We start from the raw sequence: 15905 nt of genomic DNA, 5'->3' as shown, positions 1-15905 counted from the left end.
GAACTACTTGAGGTAGGTCTAGGACCTAAGCTTGTTAAATTCTAGTCAGAGTCTGGTTAAGCTCTGACCAATATCTCATTAAGGTATGGCTAGGGCCTAGACTGGTTAAAAGCTAACCAACATGGTTTAGATCTCATCAGGGTTAGGGTTAGGGTCCAGGGCCTAAGCTTATTCAAAGCTAGTCAGAACCTAGTTAAGGCTTGGCTAGAGTCTTGTTAAGGTATTCCCAGAATCGTAACCTAGTTAAAAGCTAGTCAGCCCAACTGAGGCCTAACTGGGTGTAAAGCCTAGTTTAGGCCTAGTCAGAGCCTAGTGGAAGTCTAGCCAGAACCTAAGAGTCTAGTTAATGTATAGCAAGGGCCTGAGACTAGTTAAGGGATAGTTTGTTCAATTAAGACCTAGTTAGTTAATTTAAGACCCAGCTAGGGCCAAAGCCCTGTTAAGGCTTCATCAGCCCAGTTAAGGCATAGTCAGGGCTCAGCTGAGGCTTAGTCAGAGTTCAGTTCAGGCCTAGTCAGAGCCTAAGACTGGTTAAAGATTATCTAGTTCATGTAAGGTCTAACCAGGGTCTAAACATAGTTTGGGCCTAGCTAGAACCCATTTAAGCCCTAGCGAGGGTCAAAATGTAGTTAAGGTATAGTTGGAGTCTCAATAAGTCCTAGCTGTAGCCTAAATCTAGAGAACCCATAGTCAGAATCTAGTTAGGGGATATCAGGGTTCTAAGCCCAGTTAAGACTTAATCAACACAGTTAAAGCCTAATAAGCTCAGCTGAGTCCTGGTCAGGGCCTAAGACTAGTTAAGGTCTATTTGAATCCCAGTTAAAGTCTAACCATGGACTAAGCCTAGCCAGGACCCTAGGTCTAGAGAAGGCATAGATAGCCAGAGTCTCATTTAAGGTGTAACAAGGACCCGAGTCTGTTTAAGGTCTGTGTAGCCCAATTAAGGCCCAGAAGGGGCTAAACTTAGTTATGCCCTAGTCAGAGCATAGTTAAGTCCTAGCCAGAGCCTAATACCAGTTAATGCCTGGTTAAAACCTAGTTAAGGTGAAACCAGGGCCTTACATCTAGTTAAGTCCTCACATCTAGTTAAAGCTTCATCATCCCGTTAAGGCCTGTTTAGGCCCTTCACTTTGTTAAGGGCTAGTCAAGACTAGGCTAACCAGCTTATTCTAGTTTGCCCAAGACTTTCCATATTTCGCACTGAAAGTTCTGGGTCCTGGAGAATCCCTTGGTCCCTGGCAAACCAGACTGACTAGACACTCTAGTCAAGGCCTTTTAAAGAAAACTTTTCTTTGCCTTGGAGCTTAAAAAGCACACTTATAGTCTATAGTTTCATTTATAGTTTATGAAACACATTTTCAACATTATTTCATTGGATTATTATATCTATTTGAGATACGTGTTACCATCCTCCCTGATTTGCAGATGCATAAACTCAGGTTTAGAGAGAAGTGCCTTCCTTAATGCCATATGGTCAGTGTCAAAGGTAGAGTTCAAACCAAAATTCACAATGTTTGAATTCAAAAGCCATGCCATTATTTTTTAAGCTACAGTAAAGGGGCCTCTTTCCACAATTAAAAGTTGTCGAAATTACATAAGTAATACTTGCTCAAGGTCTTACCATCACCCTATTTTCAGACCAGGAAAAGTGTTACGGCATACTTAAGCGACCTGCTGAAGGTAAGAAAACTTTTCAACCTAAACTCAGGTTTCTTTGTCTCCAAATCCCTTATTTTTCCCCTTTAAAGAGAATCTCTTCCCTCCATCTTGCCTACTTGCTCAGTGTCATATACTTCAGTACACGTCTGTGTAGCTGAGACTATTTCTGTGTCTGTAGATTTCAGAGCTGTTTCCATGCATACGTTATCTGAAGTCCATTAGGCATTTGGTAGACTGCACTGGCGTTGAAACTTCTGTTTGCAGCCTGAGGTTTATCTACTGGCCTGATGCTTGTTGTCTGATTAGGGGAAGTTTGTTGAGCCTGGCAGCAGAGCTGACTTGATACTAGAGTCAAACCTCAACCACTTGACTTTCTGTGATCAAAGGATGAAGACATTGAAGACAAACCTGATCTCCTTAGGAATTCTCGGGAGAGTTACTGGATACATCCATGTTATAATGACATTTTGGGGACCAGGGAAAGAAATCAGGCCTCCCTCTCTGTTACTTTGGATTCCATTGCCAGAAGGCACTGAGAACTTGGCTTGCCTTTTCCTGGCTGTGCCATTTCTTTTGCCTCCTGTAAGCTTACCAGGGGTGACAGGTGTCTCTGTTAAAAAGCCTGTATGTAAATATAGCTATATCTTCCACTATGTTATCCCGAGGATAAAATAGTTGCCACCCCTGCAGAATGTAGCAGCTTCTGGATTGGATGCCAATGGTAGCAATGTGCCAAGCATGAAGTATCCTGTTCCCCTTACCCCTGCCAAATAAACACCAGCTTCCTCTTCTGTGGTACATTTAAAGGGACAGCCTCCACTCTGCTCATATGGCAGTGATAGAGGGGGAGAGCTTACAGCATGGAGGATCAGTGGCTCAAGTGGTGGCACAGTGGAGGAGACATTAGGATGCACTTTAGGTAGTGCCTTCTTGGACTGCAATTTCCTGCTTTTTGCTGTTAGGTTGCTTTGGGGGAACTGTTTGGTTCACTGTGTAATACAAGAGGAAGACAGAGCTGGTTGGGAAGAGGCGAATGATTTATTCCACTGAGCAGCTGGTAGATTCAAGCGTTGCTTTCTTTCTTGGAGAGGACGCCATGTGGGAATAACATTATTTTCTCTGACATGCACATGGTGACTCCCTGCATAAGCTTTAGATGACTTCATGTGTTTGTATTTCCATGAGCTGGTGAAGAACATTCAGCTTCAAGGCATTGGGTTAATGGCTTAAGCAGACCATATCTCTGTCCTAACAAAAGATATGGAAGGCCTTGGCTTGAGGCCTGGGGGCCTTGCTGTACAATGTCGGGGGCTATGGAAAAAGAGCACAGAACTAGTCTTCTGGTTCTACCACATTCCAGCTATGTGACTCTGGATAGATCATTTTGCCTCTCTGGGTGTCAGTTTTCCTAAATGTAAGATGAAGATGATGTAAATGAACTCTGTGTTGCCGTGTCCACAGTATATGGTAACTGTGAAGATCAAATGAGATACAATGTGAAAACAGTAGAAAAAGTATAAAGTCTTATAAAAAAATGTGAAGAATTATTAGTTCTATTATTCATTCAACAAATAGTTATTGAGTACCCACTGTGCATGCTTAAATGAAACAGAGATCACTATCTTGTTGTTTACCTTCTGAAGGGGGGAGCCATAACACAAATAATAAACATAATAAATAAGTAAACTATACAATATATATAGAAGGTGACCAGTTCTAAGAACAAGGAAAAGGTAGAGCAGAATAGATAAGGAATAAGGAAGGCTCAGGAGTGCCAGGTGGGGAGGGGGAAGTTAAGTTTTTAAAAGGATGGTACGTGTAGCTCTCATTGAGAAGGAGAGATGTAAGCAAAGAGTTTGAAGGAGGTGAGGAGTTTAGCCATTCAGATATTGAGCAAAGAACATTCCAGGCAGAAGTAATAGCCAGTGTAAAGGGCGAACAGAGGAAGTGTTCCTGGTGAGTTTGGGGAATGGCAAAGTGGCCAGAGTGGCTGGAATGGAGGGAGGGGTAAAGAAGTAGAAATGAAGTTAGAGACTATATTGTGGAGGGCCATGTAGGCCATTATGAGGATCTGGACTTTACTCTGAAGGGCATGCAGAACTATTAGAGGAGGAGATATGGTCTGACTTACATGTTATTTTATTTTATTATTTTATTTTTGAGAGAGAGCGCTTGCAGGGGGAGCAGAGGGAGAAGGAGAGAGAGAAATTTAAGTAGGCTCCACACCCAGTGCAGAGCCCAACTCAGGGTTCAATCTTATGACCCTGGGCCGAAATCAATTCTTAATTCTGACTTACATTTTAAAGGGCTCACTTGGGCCATTGTATTGAGAAGACACTGGGGTGATGCAAAGGGAATCCTGTGAGGAGGCTGTTGAAATAATCAGGGTGAGAGGTAGATGCTGGTGGCTCACAATGACAAGTTATCAGTTTTGAATGTATTTTGAAGGCAGAGCCAAAAGGATATTGGCTGTGGATTGTGAAAAGAAAAGAGTCAAAGATAAACTCAAGATTTTTTTTGCCTGAGTAGTGAGAAAGATAGAGTTGTCATCTACCGAGCTAGAGAAGGGTATAGGTAGAGTAAGTTTTGGAGGGTAGACCAAGGATCCAGTTTGGGATATACTGAGTTTCAGATATCACAGGTCAGCATGAAGGCAATTAGATAAGCAAGGGTGAAACTCTGGAGGAAGGTCTGAACTAGCTAAGTAAACTAGGGAGTCATCTGTGTTATAGGCATTATTTTCAGCCTGCAGGAGATCACTAAGGAAGTAATTATAGGTGGAACAGAGGAGGACCTGGGGAGTGATCAACCATGTCAAGTGTGGAGGCCACTGGGGACTTGGGCAAGGGTACTTAAGTGGAGTCGCCATTACATTTCATTAAAAGTGTGTGTTTTATCTGTTTTTAAAGATTTTATTTGAGAGAGAGAGTGAGCAGGAGAGAAAGCACATGAGCAGGCAGGGGGCAGAGGGAGAAGGAGAAGCAAACTTCCCTGCTGAGCAGGGAGTCCGATGTGGGGCCTGATCCCAGGACCCTGGGTTCATGACCTGAGCTGAAGGCAGATGCTTAACCGACTGATCCACCCATGCCCCAAAAGTATGTGTTTTAGAACAGAAATATTTAACCTGGTAATATCAGTTATGAGGTAGAGAGATTTTGTTCTCATCGAGCAAAACTGTCTTGAGATTCCCCTGCCTCTAGCTAATATTTAAAAAAGAAAACTGAAGAATCCTGAATCTTGAATCTTGAAAGGACAACTCCATCCATTTGAGGGCTCTTGCCAGACCAAAGAACTGGGGCCCTGCCTTGATGTGCTTTTCTGAGCCCCAAGCATATAGTTAATGGGATGAGCTCTTCACCCATGTTTAAATTGCTAACCTTTGGCCCCTTTATGAACCTTGAGAGGTAGAGGAATGAAATCTTCAGAGGGAAAGGAAACTATAAATTCATGCCCAAGGGCAAAGCATTTTTCTGTATAGGATATTAAGAAATGTTTTCTCTGCCTCCCTTCTTCCAGTTTATTCTGATTGTATTTATCTCAGAGGTCAAAAATGGAGAAGTCTTATTTTTTATTTCCATGGAGCAACATATAGTCTTTGGGTGATTTTAATGTTCATATAGGTTTTTGGTATCTTTCCTTCTTACTAGAATGTTCCGACTATAGGTATACTCTGGGAACAACAGGATGAGGACAATGAGATGGTTATCCTCAAGGAGACTTATGGCCTATGAGTCACTTGGTAAGACACATACCATGGCCATATGCTTTTCTCAATGCCATCCTATCAGTTTTTTATTCTGTTGGTGATTAGGAGTGGCCCAGAATATTACTAGGGGACCACAGTGTAAGGGACAGCACAGAGGGTGGAGAGGCCAAAGAATCAGATTCTCACTCTTGCTCTGCTACTAACCAGCTGTGTAATCCCAGCAAGAGCCTTATCTGTGTTGGGTCTTCACTTCCTCCATCATAAAAAAGGAATAATCATTTTTCACAGGATGTTATCAGTATAAATAAGTTAATGTGTATGAAGGTACTTGAGGATATAATTAGCAGAGGACAGAAACAATGAAATACAGATGAACTCCTAAGGGAGGGTATGGAATCTTATTTTGAGATCATTAAAAACAGAAGCACTTCTCCTTTGGTGGATAAGTAGTAAGTACATTTGCAGACAGAAGGAAGAACTATATGGCCTCTGATCTTTGTTCCAGGTGGAAAAAGAAACAAACTGGTTCTCTCCTGGCAAGCTGGCATTTGCCACAGAAACAGAGAGGAGGCCACGACTGGTGCTCAGTCTTGCTCTTGTCAAATTTCTGAGATGTATTCTCAAAACTCAGGATGAAATCCAGGCTAGGATGGTGGAGAATAAAAAGTATAGAAAGATCTATGTATAATGCTCCTTTTCTTACCCAAACAATTCATGTAGGAAGATCTTGAAGTCTGGGCTCGTTTAGGTGAAGTAATGCTAGACACAGGGTAATGGCCTTCATTATCTTGCCTTAATGACTTTGCCAATTACTTTCCAAGTAAATGTTTCCAAGGAATAAGATAGTTAATGCTTTGAAAGATCCATTGTCATAAGACCAAGCAGAGGGCCCTTTCCACACAGCTGGTGCTACTGGAGGAATAGCCAATGAGCATTCTTGACGTGTAGCCAGCTTCTCCCTGCCAGAACTAGGAGCCAAAGTGAGTGTGTGCTTCAAAAGCAAGGGGTTAGGCTTGGAAGATCCACTAATCCTCAAGGAGCCTTACCTGATTGGTCTCAGGTCTCTGAATGGGTGACCTGTGAGCAAGAGTCACAAGACAGTCCTGCTCCCTCATACCTTTATCCAAGTTCAGAGTCATGTTAGTTCTGTGAGATAAATTGTTATCTCCTTCCAGTTTCTGTAGTATCTGCAGCTGCAGATCTTCTGCCTTCAGGGGGTCACTAGTCAGTACCTGGGATGCACCACACACCGTTTTGCAGATCCCAGAATTTCTCCAGAACAACTACATTAGCTAGAATTTATTAAGAGCTTCTTTCTAAACTCATTGTGTATATTAACTCATGTTGTTCTCACTACTGTTATTACCTTCATTTTGCAGACGAGAAACTGAGGCAGAGTAGCCTTACTACCATAGTAAGGCAGTACTCTAGTACCCTACCTTCTACCTGGAAGGTAGTAAGTGGAAAAGTTGAGATTCAAACACAGATCTCTTTGACACGGAGCCTACCCTTACAACCACTAGCATCATGTGACTGTTTCTCCCAAAGAAAATATACAAACAATGGCGACTTGCCTTTTTCCTTCTCAGAAAGCTGAGACAAGATGTGAAAATAGAATCTCTTTTCCTGTTACTTCCAACTTTTGTTCTTATTTCCCTTATTTTAGACCCTGTCCTCTGCACTGGTAATATTTAAAAGCCAAGAATCTTTCTAGAAGTAGTATAGCTCTGAAGCCAAGATTTAGGGACAATTCCATGCTAGGTCCCACCAAGTCAAGATGGGGAGCTGTTCTCCAGTTTGAATAGTTTTTGAGGAAATTCTTTGTCTGTCTAGGAAAATAACCAAGAGATACATTTTCAAAAGTGGTTGTTTTTCTCCAGTGACTAAGTTGGTTTTCAGAAGGGTAAGCAAGAATTTGTGATTCTCTCTGCAGCAGTGAGCAAATTTGGAGGAGGAGGAAAGAAATTCAGTACAATTCAGTTTAAATTGACCATAAGGACATTTCCTACTCCCTCTCTTTCCAGTTTCTGTTTTGAATTTTTCATATATTTTCAAGAAGGGACCATGTTTAGCTCTTCAGCTGCACAATTCTTTCCTTTCTCTCTTGATAAATTAAAGATGGTTCATGGGGATTTTAAATGTCAGATCCTATAACAGGCAAATGCCTTATTGCACACAGCTTTTTTTTTTTTAAAGGCAAAGGTTTGTCACTTTAAAAAAAGAGTTTAAAGGGTAAACACTGTTGTGCTCATTGTAACCCCCCAGACAGCACCAGCTATGTCAAAATTATAAAATTTGTCAGGGTGCCTGGGTGGCTCAATCAGTGAAGCGTCTGACTCTAGATTTTGGCTCAGGTCATGGTCTTAGGGTCATGAGATCGAGCCCTGTGTCAAGCTATGCACCGGGCATGGAGCCTGCTTGTCCCTCTTCCTCTGTTCCTTTCCTAGCTCCTGCTCTGTCAAATAAATAAATAAATAAATAAATAAATAAAATCTTTTTAAAAATTGTAAGATTTGCCCTTTGGGAACAAGGACCTCTTGATGTTTTCCTCAGGGGTGGGGACAGCAATGAAAAGTAATGTCTGGGTGGTTTTTTTTTTTTTTTTAATCTGTATTGAATGCATGTATCTAAATGGTACTGCAGCACCGGAGAAGAGAGCATTATGAAAAAATTTACTGTTTGTAGATAGGAACCTGGCACCTCTACTCACCAAAGGTGCATTTTAATCTCTCCCACATAAGTGCCTCTGTTCCCCTTGGATATGAACTAATTTACCTTGCCTGATGCAGAGAAGCTTATCGACTATAAACATAGACCCAGAGGATTTGGATTCCTTTGCTCCTTTTCCATCCTACTGTTAGACACTTATTGCCAGTTTGCTAGTTATAAGCATCACAAAATAGAGGGGTAGGACTATCAGCTAAAAGAAAAACGATGACTCTTGATTAGTTGTGCTGATAAAAATGTCCTAAGAGTGAGATTAATAAAAACCTATGGGGTTAAAGACCCTAGTTATGAGATGGCCAGCTTGCTCTCTGCGCCAGCTGTGTTTCTGAGCTACTTGTAAGATGTGAGTCATCTCATCTTGTGTCAGGGTATAACTATATCTAGCTATAAGGTTCTCTTGCTTTACTTAGCACATGAGCCAAATGGACTCTGCTCTGCACCTTCAGATGTCATTCCATTGTCATTGGCTTTGATGACTGGTTTGCCAAACACTGGCAAGACTCTCATCACTGTCTTGCTGTCCTTACTGGTTTTACAGGATAGAGACCCAAAGTTAAAAGTGAAACATTTCTTTTGAGATATAACACACATACAGTGAAGCACACAAATTTTAAGGGTACAACTGAATTTTTTAAAAACATATGTAATCATATTATGATGTAGAAGCTTTCTAGCACCCCAGACAGCTTTTTCATATCCCTTGCCAGTCAATAACCCCTACCCAAAGGTAACCACTTCATTCACTTCCATTCCATAGACTTGTTTTAAAATTTCATGTAAATGGAATTATACAATATGTGCTTTTATGTATCTGGTTTCTTTGAACATTCTTGTACATGTTTTTTTGGGAGGGACATTTGTACATTTTTCTTTTGGATACTTAGGAATAGAATGGCAGGGTCATGGGATAGAAGTGTGTTTGGTTTTAGTAGATACTGTCAGAAGGTTTCCTTTTTAAAAAGATATTTATTTGTCCATCAGAGAGATACTTAGAGTGTGTGCACATGCAGAGGGAGTAGCAGGCAGAAAGAGAAGCAGGCTCCCTGCTGAGCAACGAGCCTGCTGCAGGATTCCATCCCAGGACCCTGGGATCATGACCTGAGTCTAAGGCAGATGCTTAACCAACTGAGCCACCCAGGCATCCCTGTCAAACAGTTTTCTAAAGTACTTATACCAGTTAACACTTTACCAACAATGTATGAGAGTTCCAGTTTCTCCGTGTTCTTCTCCACCCTTGGTACTGTCAGGTTTTTTTCCATTTTAGCTATTCTTTGGTGGGATTTTGTTTGTCTTATGGTGGTTTTAATTTGCATTTTTCTGATGTGCAGTAATGAAACCTACTCATATGCTTGTAGGCCATTTGGATGTTCTCATCTGTGAAGTGCCATTTAATTCTTGTAAACTTTTTTTTTGTTTTTTTAAAAATTAAATTATCTTTTTCTTATTGATTTGAAAGACTATAAATTATGTATATACTGGATACAAGTCCTTTGTTAGATATACACATACATACTGTGAATATTTTTTTCTAGACTGTGGTTGGCCTTTTCACCGTCTTAAGTGGTCTTTTAATAAATGGAAATTATTTATTTTTATGAAGTCCAGTTTATCAATCTTCTTTCATAGTTAATATTTTTTGTGTCAAAAAAGAAGGTCAAGAAGATATTTGCCTATGGTTTGCTGTTGGAGATTTATTGTTTTATCATTCATATTAGGTCTATAACCCATTTACAATTATTATTAATTTTGGTATGTGATATGAGATAAGGTCATGGTTCTGCTGATTTGTTTGTCCTTGTGCCTGGACCACGCTGTCAAAATTACATAGCTCTAAATTACATAGCTCGCCTTCATATCTGGCAATATAGGTCTCCCAGTTTTGTTTTTCAAGATGTTTTGGCCATACTAAGCCCTTTGAAAACCCTTGTATGTTTTAGAATCACTTTGTCCAAAGTGCCCTTTGGGGATAGTTTTGAGTTTTTTAACTCATTAGCAACCCCACAGCCTCCCAGCTTCAAAATCGAGGTACCATTTTGAAGGAAGGACTGGTAGTATGTTTGTGGCAGTTCCCTTCCCTCTAATGAGAATTTGTCTTGGAATACCATAAGACTGTGGGAAATTTCACCCAGTTTTTCCATGCTTAGTAAGGAGCCTTGAGCTCAGCTGACTTCAGGTGAAGAAAACTAATCCTGAATTTCCGGGTTCTCAAATTTCCAATCCATTACACCAACCTCAAATGTTACGGAGATTTCTCCTTTTCCACAGTAGCATCCTTCTGCCTTGGCGCCAAACTTCATCTTCAGCTTGTGCCCGGAATGAGCAAATGTTTCATGAAAAAAGCTTAGGATGACCAGCTCACTTAGGAAAGGCTCTGTGCTGTCAGAAATTTTCATTCATCTTGTTTCACAGATCAGGAATATCTTTACATATTGATTTTGCAGTTTATCCTTCTTTTTGTTTTTTAGTTTGTGACAGGAGTGTTCACATTCCCGCTTGAAAGTGAAAGTCCAGAAAATATTCACGGGTTGGAACCTTGACTTTCTCATCCATCTCAGCTCTATCACAGGTGAGTAGTTTGAGCGTTTGGGCCAACTCAGTAGGTCAGTGGAAGGGCAGTTAAAATGGCCACAGCATTTCTTTCGCAGATGATGAGGATCCCTGAGGGCACTGATACAGGTTGTCTCCATCCCTCCACCTTAGGGCTCACAGTCAACTTGGAATTAAGCCAGTTTCCAGGGAAGGCAGATGGGACTAACATTCTCAGTTCTATCCCTGCTTAGAATGAGATGTTGGCCCTGGTCTTAACAAGGCAAATTTTGCTCTATGTAGGTACCTGAATTGGTGCCCTCTGGCATAGGACTTTAGGAGTCAGACTTGGGTTGACTTTTGGTTCTGCATCTTTACTTGACCACGTGACTGTGGGCAAGTTTGTAAATTTCTCTGATTCTCAGTTCTTCCATCTATAACTTCATAGGTTAACTGTGAGGAATAGACGTCCTAATGTAAGACAAGTGGATTTCCCAGAGACATAATAGGTCTACACATGTGAGTGTTTATTAGAATAATTATTAATGGGCATGTCATCTCATCTCATATGTGGTTCTTGAGATTGGGATTATGCTTGGTTACAGTTTTGGAAGGAGTAAAATTTACATGCAATGAGATGTACACATCTTAATGAGTACTATTTAATGAGTTTTGACAAATATGTATTCATATTCCTTTGTAACCCAAAATTCTACCTAAAATATAATCATTATATTATTATATATCATATATTATGTAAGAAACTTATATCATATATATATGAATATTCTATATAATATATATGTATCATATATATTATAAAAGAAAGTTCTCTTATGTCTTTTCCCAATCAGTTCTCCCCTAGATGCAACCACTTTTCTGATTTATTTTCCGTCATAGGTCATTTTGCATTTTCTAGAATTGCATATGAATGGAATCCTACAGTACGTATTCTCTCATGTCTGGCTTCTTTCTTTAAGTATAATGTTTTTGATATTCATTCATGCTGTGGTCCCTATCAGTAGTGGCTTTCTTTTTCTTGCTGATTAGTATTACATTGCATGAATATACCACATTTTCTTTATCTATTCTCCTTTTGATTGAACTGGGCTTTTTCTTTTTTTTTTTCCTGTTATGCATAAAGGTCCTATAACCATTCTTCTAAAAGTCTTTATGTGAATTTCATTTCTCTTGGTTAAATACCTCAGAATGAAATTGCTGGTAATCAAGGTAGGTGCTTTCTTAGTTTTGTAAGAAACTGCCAGACATTTTCAAACGGTTGTACCATTTTATATCCCACCAGCAATGTGTGAGAATTCTGGTTTCTCCACAGCTTTGTCAACATCTGGTGTTGTCAGTCTTTAATTTTAACTAGTTTAGTTAGTATGTTGTGGTGTCTTATTGTGATGTTAATTTGTATTTCTTTGATGACTAATGATGTTGAATATGTTTTCATGTGCTTATTAACTATTTTTCTTCCTTTGTGAAATGACCGTCCAGATCTTCTGCCTATTTTTAATTGGTTTATCTTTTTATTACTGAGGTGTAGGGGCACTATTTTTTAATTGAGGTGTCATTGACATATAACAGTATATTAGTTTAAGGTATATGACAGAATGATTTATCTTTGTATATATTGCAAAATGATCACAACAATAAATGTCATTAACATCCATCAACATACATAGTTAGAAAACATTTTTTCTTGCTATGATAAGTTTTGAGATTTACTCTCTTAGTAACTTTCAAATATGCAGTACAGTATTATTCACTATAGTCCCCATGCTGTATGTTACATCCCCATAACTTACTTATTTTATAATAGAAAGTTTGTACGTTCTGACTCCATTCACCCACTTCACCCACTGCCCACCTCCCAGTAAAGGCTCTTTGTATATTCTGGTTACAAGTTCTTTGTCAGATATATGTTTTGTGAATATTTTCTCTTGGTTTGTGGATTGCTGCTCATTTTATTTACCATGGTTTTGATGAATTGGCTTAGCTTTGTACTCCATGCTATGCCTATTCACAGCTGCAACCTGATAATATTTTCTGAACGAAAAAACTGAAAGTTGTCCAACTTCCTCTAGCCTACAGGTATCATAATGCAAAAATGCACTGCATGCGTAACAAGAAAGGATGGTTAGGGGAGCTGTTTTAGGTTGGAGGGTGAGAAATCGGAGATGATATTTAAACTGAGACCAGAATGATGAGAAGCGATTTTTTTCCCCCTGGGAAAAGGGATCCCAGGCAGAAGGAACAGCTAATAGAAGGGCCCTTAATGAATCCTTAAACACTGTGGGTGGAAATATAAATTGGTGTAGCCACTATGGAAAACAGTATGGAGCTTCCTCAAAAAATAAAATATAGATCTACCATATAATATAGTGATTCTACATCTGAGTATTTATCTGAAGAAAAAAACACTAATTTGAAAAGATACACATACCCCATGTTCATTATATAATAGCGAAGGTATGGAAGCAATTTATGTGTCTGTCAGTGGGTGAATGGAAAAGAAGATGTGGTTTATATACACAGCAGAATATTACTCAGCCCTAAAAAGAGATATCTTGCCATTTGCAACAATATGGATGAATCTAGAGAGGGTATTATGCTAAGTGAAATAAGTTGGGCAGAGAAAGACAAATACTATATGATTTCATTTATATGTGAGACCTAAACAACAAACCAAATGAATAAAGAAAACAAAACGAAACTCATAGATAAAGAGAACAGGTTGGTGGTTATCAGAGAAGAGGATTGTGTTGTGGGCAAAAAGGGTGAAGGGGGTTAGCTGTATGGTGATGAAGGGCAACTAGATTTATTGTGGTTATCACTTTGTAACATATGCAAATATCAAATTATTATGTCATATACCTGAAACTAATTTAATGCTATATACTGATAAAAAAGAAATAAAAATAAAAACAAAAAGACTTAAGAGATTTTTTTTTTTAAATGGCCCTTAACATAAGTTGGGGGTAGGCACAAACTATCCTACATACCCCTTTTAGGCAAACTAAGGTATCAGAGGTTACTTGCTTTAAAAAATTATCAAAACTGGAATAAGCTGATGCTATAGTCTTACTCTTTCTTAGTACTGCAGTACTTAGCAGTTTCTTAACACCCTTCTTGTTTTCCCCAATACCCCAGGTCCTAGGTTCCAAGATGCTTTGAAGCTAGGGATTTTGGATTAGTTAACACAATGGTCAACAGGGTTAAGGCTAAGTCGGGTATTTTTTTCCCTCAAAGGTGACCAAGTGATTTTGGATTAGTTAACACAATGGTCAACAGGGTTAAGGCTAAGTCGGGTATTTTTTTCCCTCAAAGGTGACCAAGTGATGGAAGAAATAAATCGAGGTTTGCATAAGTAAAAAGCAATTACAGTTATCTTTATAAAACAGCAAACTATGAAATGTTCCACCTCTCTGCTTTGTACATTCAGATTGTATAATTTAAAACTTTTTCAATACAGTATCAATTCAATAAGTGGAATATAATTTATTTTTGAAAATTTTCCCAGTTTAGGGAGAGAGAGAAGAAAAGATGGCAGGAAGGGATAGTGGAAGATGGAGATACAGAGAAAGTCAAATAAAATGAAACACATAGGTGAATAAATGGATGTCTATTGAGCAAGAAGAGGAATAACAGAGTCCTCGAGGGAGGTAGAGATGCTGAGAACACAAAATAAAACGAAACAAAACAAAACACCTGAGTGAAGGAGAAGCCAGAAGTTAAATCAGTTTTGTGTGAGCGTATTTCTCTTGTGCCCTTGGGCAATGGGTACCATAGTAGACTATTGCTTCCTTTGAAAAATGTGATGGTACTTTCTAGTAATATATAACACACACTTTTCTTCTGTTTCCTTTCTGATCCACACTCTACATTAATACCAAATTCCTCTCATAATTTCTTTTCATTATTTCTTTCCACCAGACTGCTTTTTCCTCTAGTCAAAATGCAGAGATTTTTTAAGCTAATAAAATAACCTCCACTGCCTATTCTCCTACATTTCAGATCAAAAGTTATCTACAACCATAATCATGCCTTCTGATCATCATGGTTGTGACTCTTCTTGGGGCAAACTTCACATCTACTGTCAGGATTTTGGACGAAAAAAAAAAAGTGTGGTTCTAAAAGAACTTATGTTAAGTGAAGATAGTATATAACTGCATGGGTCAAAGCAGGTCCTGTGAAGACCAGCAAGTTCCATGTGAAAAATCACAGACCATCTGGGCAATGTTTCTGTACTCCAATAAATGTCTAAGGAGTACAGTTAGTTAGATATGATAGTGCCTTTGGTTTGCTGGGCCCCACTCTGGTCAGAACTGCTGGAAATAGGGCATTGATAAATTTGGCAATATCCTAAAGGAGTGAGGTGGATGGTTGCTTCCTAATACTTTCCACTAGGAAAAGCTTGACTGAGGCTAGAGAAGTAAAACCAGCCCCATTTGTAGGACTAGTGGCTAGAAATTCAATGTGTATACATACCTAAGGAAACAATTGGTCAAAGGTATATATAGCTAAACTGATCAGCCATGAACTGAAGATGTATGCCATAATAAATGGAACATTACAGACTGGACTGTTGCAGGAAAAATAATCTGGTAAAAGGAGATAAGAAAAGAAATTGATGAAAGAATTTCAGCAATTCATATAGGACATGTACCAACACATCAGAACAGGAAGATGCAATAATCTGTTTAGAGTAAAAGAGGAGACAATCTGACCCCTAAAACTAATGTGGACTCTGCAGTCCTGGGGACTCCCAAGTCCCAACTCACCTCCCTTGTCAGTTCAATTTAAGGGCACAGAATGGGCCCATGAAGCCTCCTGGCATTTGGACATGAATGTCCTAGATAAGCAGAGGGGGAAGAGTAGAGGGGAAAATGTATGAAGCAAACAAACAAGTGAGTAAGCAATATGAAACATGTCATATTACTAACATACTCATTTTTTTCTTTTTTTAAAAGATTTTATCTATTTGTCAGAGAGTGAGAATACACAAGCAGGGGAGCAGCAGGCAAAGGGCGAGGCAGGCTCCCCGCTGAGCAAGGACCCCCCCCCCCAGCAATGCAGGACTCAGTCCCAGGACCCTGGGATCATGACCTGAGCCAAAGGCAGACGCTTAACTGACTGAGCCACCCAGGGGTCCCAACAAACTCATTTTTAAGAGGAGTGGGGCATGTTTAACCAGACCAGTGTATGAAGTAGATGATACTGGGCCAAACTTTAGATGTTTAAATAAATAATATTGCCTTATAGAAGTATAAATTTCCTTGCC

General features: G+C 39.4%; 2 protein-coding genes across 5 annotated transcripts in view; one reads left to right on the top strand and one right to left on the bottom strand.

The window, feature by feature from the left end:
- Window positions 1-15905, bottom strand: part of TRPC5 (transient receptor potential cation channel subfamily C member 5) — a 256603-nt gene that overhangs the window by 81182 nt on the left and 159516 nt on the right. The gene's annotated exons all lie outside the window — the stretch shown is intronic.
- The window catches only part of TRPC5OS (TRPC5 opposite strand), a 57524-nt gene that overhangs the window by 36315 nt on the left and 5304 nt on the right, over window positions 1-15905 (top strand). For all 3 annotated transcript variants that reach the window (XM_082716432.1, XM_082716430.1, XM_082716431.1), the window contains one exon: window positions 10558-10658. The gene's annotated coding sequence lies outside the window, so the exon portion shown is untranslated. The remainder of the gene's footprint in view (window positions 1-10557; window positions 10659-15905) is intronic.

This window comes from Mustela nivalis (assembly GCF_964662115.1).
Source record: "Mustela nivalis genome assembly, chromosome: X".
In the NCBI taxonomy this organism is placed as follows: domain Eukaryota; kingdom Metazoa; phylum Chordata; class Mammalia; order Carnivora; family Mustelidae; genus Mustela; species Mustela nivalis.
The sequence above is the reverse complement of the archived record's forward strand: the minus strand, read 5'-3'. Positions and strand labels throughout refer to the sequence as shown.